This window comes from Tursiops truncatus, chromosome 12, assembly GCF_011762595.2.
Source record: "Tursiops truncatus isolate mTurTru1 chromosome 12, mTurTru1.mat.Y, whole genome shotgun sequence".
Taxonomy (NCBI): domain Eukaryota; kingdom Metazoa; phylum Chordata; class Mammalia; order Artiodactyla; family Delphinidae; genus Tursiops; species Tursiops truncatus.
This window is the reverse complement of record NC_047045.1, coordinates 40,998,584-41,005,011: the sequence shown is the minus strand read 5'-3', so window position 1 is coordinate 41,005,011 and position 6,428 is coordinate 40,998,584. Positions and strand designations below refer to the sequence as shown.

Below are 6,428 nucleotides of genomic sequence, written 5' to 3'. Positions count from 1 at the left end.
AGTTCTAAGAGGGAAGTTTATAGCAATACAATCCTACCTTAAGAAACAAGAAACATCTCAAATAAACAACCTAACCTTGCACCTAAAGCAATTAGAGAAAGAAGAAAAAAAAAAACCCCAAAGTTAGCAGAAGGAAAGAAATCATAAAGATCAGATCAGAAATAAATGAAAAAGAATTGAAGGAAACGACAGCAAAGATCAATAAAACTAAAAGCTGGTTCTTTGAGAGGGTAAACAAAATTGATAAACCATTAGCCAGACTCATCAAGAAAAAAAGGGAGCAGACTCAAATCAATAGAATTAGAAATGAAAAAGGAGAAGTAACAACTGACACTGCAGAAATACAAATACAGAAATACAGAAATACAAATACAAATACACTCCCAAACTCATTCTACGAGGCCACCATCACCCTGATACCAAAACCAGACAAAGATGTCACAAAGAAAGAAAACTACAGGCCAGTATCACTGATGAACATAGATGCAAAAATCATCAACAAAATACTAGCAAACAGAATCCAACAGCACATTAAAAGGATCATACACCATGATCAAGTGGGGTTTATTCCAGGAATGCAAGGATTCTTCAATATATGCAAAACAATCAATGTGATACACCATATTAACAAATTGAAGGAGAAAAACCATATGATCATCTCAATAGATGCAGAGAAAGCTTTCGACAAAATTCAACACCCATTTATTTTAAAAACCCTGCAGAAAGTAGGCATAGAGGGAACTTTCCTCAACATAATAAAGGCCATATATGACAAACCCACAGCCAACACTGTCCTCAATGGTGAAAAACTGAAACCATTTCCACTTAGATCAGGAATAAGACAAGGTTGCCCACTCTCACCACTATTATTCAACATAGTTTTGCAAGTTTTAGCCACAGCAATCAGAGAAGAAAAGGAAATAAAAGGAATCCAAATCGGAAAAGAAGAAGTAAAGCTGTCACTGTTTGCAGATGACATGGTACTATACATAGAGAATCCCAAAGATGCTACCAGAAAACTATTAGAGCTAATCAATGAATCTGGTAAAGTAGCAAGATACAAAATTAATGCACAGAAATCTCTGGTATTCCTATACACTAATGATGAAAAATCTGAAAATGAAATCAAGAAAACACTCCCATTTACCATTGCAACAAAAAGAATAAAATAACTAGGAATAAACCTACCTAAGGAGACAAAAGACCTATATGCAGAAAATTACAAAACACTGATGAAAGAAATTAAAGATGATACAAACAGGTGGAGAGATATACCATGTTCTTGGATTGGAAGAATCAACATTGTGAAAATGACTCTTCCACCCAAAGCAATCTACAGATTCAATACAATCCCTATCAAACTACCACTGGCATTTTTCACAGAACTAGAACAAAAAGTTTCACAATTTGTATGGAAACACAAAAGATCCCGAATAGCCAAAGCAATCCTGACAATGAAAACTGCAGCTGGAGGAATCAGGCTCCCTGACTTCAGACAATACTACAAAGCTGCAGTAATCAAGACAGTATGGTACTGGCACAAAAACAGAAATATAGATCAATGGAACAGGATAGAAAGCCCAGAGATAAACCCACGCACATATGGTCACCTTATCTTTGATAAAGGAGGCAGGAATGTACAGTGGAGAAAGGATAGCCTCTTCAATATGTGGTGCTGGGAAAACTGGACAGGTACATGTAAAAGTATGAGATTAGAACACTCCCTAACACCATACACAAAAATAAGCTCAAAATGGATTCGAGGTCGAAATGTAATACCAGGAACTATCAAACTCTTAGAGGAAAACATAGGCAGAACACTCTATGACATAAATCACAGCAAGATCCTTTTTGACCCACCTCCTAGAGAAATGGAAATAAAACCAAAAATAAACAAATGGGACCTAATTGAACTTCAAAGCTTTTGCACAGCAAAGGAAACCATAAACAAGACCAAAAGACAACCCTCAGAATGGGAGAAAATATTTGCAAATGAATCAACTGACAAAGGATTAATTTCCAAAATTTACAAGCAGCTCATGCAGCTCAATAACAAAAAAACAAACAACCCAATCCAAAAATGGGCAGAAGACCTAAATAGACATTTCTCCAAAGGAGATATACAGATTGCCATCAAACACATGAAAGAATGCTCAACATCATTAATCATTAGAGAAATGCAAATCAAAACTAAAATGAGATATCATCTCACACCGGTCAGAATGGCCATCATCAAAAAATCTAGAAACAATAAATGCTGGAGAGGGTGTGGAGAAAAGGGAACGCTCTTGCACTGCTGGTGGGAATGTGAATTGGTACAGCCACTATGGAGAACAGTATGGAGGTTCCTTAAAAAACTACAAATAGAACTACCATATGACCCAGCAATCCCACTACTGGGCATATACCCTGAGAAAACCATAATTCAAAAAGAGTCATGTACCAAAATATTAATTGCAGCTCTATTTACAATAGCCAGGGCATGGAAGCAACCTAAGTGTCCATCATCTGATGAATGGATAAAGAAGATGTGGCACATATATACAATGGAATATTACTCAGCCATAAAAAGAAACAAAATTGAGTTATCTGTAGTGAGGTGGATGGACCTAGAGTCTGTCATACAGAGTGAAGTAAGTCAGAAAGAGAAAAACAAATACCGTATGCTAACACATATATATTGAATCTAAGGAAAAAAGAAAAAAAAATGTCATTAAGAACCTAGGGGTAAGACGGAAATAAAGACACAGACCTACTAGAGAATGGACTTGAGGATATGGGGAGGGGGAAGGGTAAGCTGTGACAAAGTAAGAGAGTGGCATGGACATATATACACTACCAAACATAAAATAGATAGCCAATGGGAAGCAGTCGCATGGCACAGGGAGATCAGCTCGGTGCTTTGTGACCACCTAGAGGGGTGGGATAGGGAGGGTGGGAGGGAGGGAGACGCAAGAGGGAAGAGATATGGGGACATATGTATATGTATAACTGATTCACTTTGTTATAAAACAGAAACTAACACACCATTGTAAAGCAATTATACTCCAATAAAGATGTTAAAAATAAATAAATAAAAAAGGATGTACTGTTGAAGAAAACACAGAAGGCTCTTAAATATATGGAAAGATACTCAATCTCACATATAATAAGGAAATGCAAAAAAAGAACAACAACTAAAAAGAACATTTTATATATCAATTTGGCAAATCTCATAAGTTTGCTAACATACTATGCAAGTGAAAGTGAGGGAAAAATAAACATTATTACACATACTGAATGGAGTCTAAATTGGCAGAATGACTCTGAAGGGCAATTTGGCAATATCTATCAAGATTATAGATATGAATATACTTCCACCCAGCAATCATTTCTAGGAAATTAGCCAACAAATAGCTCTCATATGTGCAAATGGTATACGTGCAAAGTTATTCATTGTAGTATAATTTGTAATTACAAAATACTGGAAACAATCTAAATGTTCAGCAACAGAAGTTTGGTTAAACGAACTACTGTATATTCATCCAATGGAAAAAATGTCATGCAACTATTGAAAAAAGATGTAGTGACTTGGATTATTCTTCAAGATAGAGTACGGCAAGGTGCAGAACCATTTGTGTGAAAAAAGGAAACTAATAGAAATATATTTAATTTTGCTTGCTTATTCATAAAGTATTTCTGAGTGGATCCCCAGTATCTTAGGTCAGTCTGCAACTAGACTAGATGCCACAGACTAGATAGCTTAAAGAAAAATGAATTTTCTCACTGTTCTGGAGGCTGGAAGTCTGGGATCAGGGTGTTAGCATGCTCACGTCCTGGCGAGGACTCTCTTCCTGGCTGAAGATGGCTCTCTTCTCCCTGTGTGCTCACATGGTGGAGAGGGAGTAAGCTCTCTGGTATCTCTTCTTACAAGGGCACTAATCTAATCCCATTATGGGGGCTCTACTCTTATGACCTCATCAAAACCTAACTACCTCCCAAGGGCTCCATCTCAAGATACCATCCCATTGGGGTGGGGGGACTTAAGCCTTCAACATATGAATTTGGGGGGGGGATACAATTCAGTCCATAGCACTAAGTAACTGATAATAGCAGCCGTCTCTTGGCCCAAGGAGGGAAACAGGAGCTAGGGGATAGGACAGTAAAGGTGATTTTTCACTGTTTGCTCTTTATACCTCTGTAATTCCCCAACAGCAGCTGGATGTCCAACAATTTGATTCAATTCTGATACTATCTACCTGGAGTTAGTGTCAGATCCCACAAATGAAAGGGCTCAGTCCCACAAGGCTGCCCGCACTTCAGATGCCAGTCACAACTCCTGGGCCACCAGTAATTCTGACCAACCAGTTATAAATTGGGGGTTCCCATGACCCCTTCCTCAGGTATGATAATTTGCTAAAATGGCCCGCAGAACTCAGGAAAACATTTACTGGTTAAGTATAAAAGAGGCAAATGAACAGCCAAACGAAGAGGCACATAGGAGAGGTCCAGAAGGGTCCTGAGTGCAAAAGCATCTGTCCCTGTGGAGCTGGGGCGCTTCATCCTTCCAGCATGTGGATGTGTTCACCAACCTGGAAGCTCTCCAAACCCTGTTTAGGGATGTTTATGGAGACTTCATTGCAAGGGTATGACTGATCAAATCACTGGCCATTGGTGATTGAACTCCATCTCTATCCCCTCTCCTCACCCCTCCCCAGTGGTTAGGGGGTGGGACTGAAAGTTCCAACCCTCTAATCAAGGCTTGGTCTTTTTGGAGACCACTCCTGATCCTGAAGCTATCTAGAGGTCCACCAAGAGTCACCTCATTAGCACGAACTCAGACACGGTTGAAAGGGGCTTGTTATGAATAACAAAAGACACTCTGTCACTCAGAAAATTCCAAGGGTTTTAGGAGTTCTGTATCAAGAAGGGCATGGAGGGGGACACAAAGACCAAATATATATTTCCTATAATATCACAACACCTTTCCTTTTTAAATTTTTTTTGATGTGGACCATTTTTAAAGTCTCTGTTGAATTTGTTACAATATTGCTTCTTTTTTTTTTTTTACCAGAATATTCTCACATTTTATTTATTTCAAGGCACTTTCCACCAGAAAGTGTAAAGAGAAGAAATAAACTACCCTGGTAAAACATTACATTTTAACAAAACAGTGAGATCCAAATGAGACAAAGCAGAAAAACTGACATACTTAATGTTCATTATCTTGAAATGGCTTAAAGTAGTTTGCCTGCTGAAAAAACAGAGACTGCAAAAAGGAGGAAACAGAGAAGTCTGCCAAGATGCCCCCTTGAAGATTTTGAGCCCATGGGGAAGGAACTAAACCCTTTAAACAAAGGTAAAGAACCGAAGAGTAACATGTGAATTCTCCACATCTCGCCAGCACCCAGCTCACATGGGTTTTAGAACTGGCTGATCAAGTCACTCACTGATGGAATTGGTGAATAAAATAGCAACACTTCTCATAAGCATTTAACAACATTTCATGCACGTGACAAACCCCATTCAGGTCCCAATAGCTTATGGATGATTCTTGCCCATTACTATACATCTCAAACCCTCTATTTTGAAAAATATGTCAAATTGATTATATATTAATTATGCACATAAACGATCTTATATACACTAATAATAAAGGACTAGGAATATGCTGAATTACCTGGTGCTTTTCAAAAAATGTACAGTTTTATCTCTACTTCCCTAATATTTTCCTTCCAGCTTCTGCTGTATTTAACTCTTAATTTCCTGAAGATTAAAACCCCCTTTCTCCTTAACTTATTTTTATCCTCAAACCTCAGAGGAAATGATTGTACAGAAAGGTCACACCTGAGGCTGACGACGGAGACAGAATTGAAATTCATCACTTCTAGGGGGTAAGGAAAGGACCCCTGCCCCAATCCTCACAAGGTCCAAAGGGCAGCACAAAAGGCCAGGTCTAGGCCCTGAATGGTCTACAAGGACCGCAGCAGTTTTGCCTTTGCACCCGTTACTGAATTACACCATCACCTGGGGAAGGAAGAAAAAACATGGAACGCTTCATGAATTTGCGTGTCATCCTTGTGCAGGGGCCATGCTAATCTTCTCTGTATTGTTCCAATTTGGGTATATGTGCTGCTGAAGCAAGCACTGCTTCTGTTTTTTATGTTTTGGGTTTTTTTTGGCCGTGAGGCATGTGGGATCTTAGCTCCCCGACCAGGGATCGAACCTGCACCCCCTGAATTGGAAGGCAAAGTCTTAACCACTGGACCGCCAGGGAAGTCCCCCACAATACCTTTTGAATTTTGACCTATGTACACACACATACACACTAAATAGTATTAAAATATTGAAGAGGGGGGAATGCTCAAAAAGCCTGAGTTAACCAAGTTCACATAACTTGCTAGGGTGAGACCTGGGCCTCAGATTTCCTTACTTCTATTTAAAGATTC

The 6,428-nt window shown here is 38.8% G+C and overlaps 1 non-coding gene across 1 annotated transcript; it reads right to left on the bottom strand.

The window, feature by feature from the left end:
- Positions 1 to 6,020: 6,020 nt before the first annotated feature.
- On the bottom strand, positions 6,021 to 6,127 carry LOC117307552 (U6 spliceosomal RNA). The gene has a single exon (XR_004521319.1). It is a non-coding gene; the product is annotated as a U6 spliceosomal RNA (small nuclear RNA).
- Between the last annotated feature and the right edge of the window lie 301 nt (positions 6,128 to 6,428).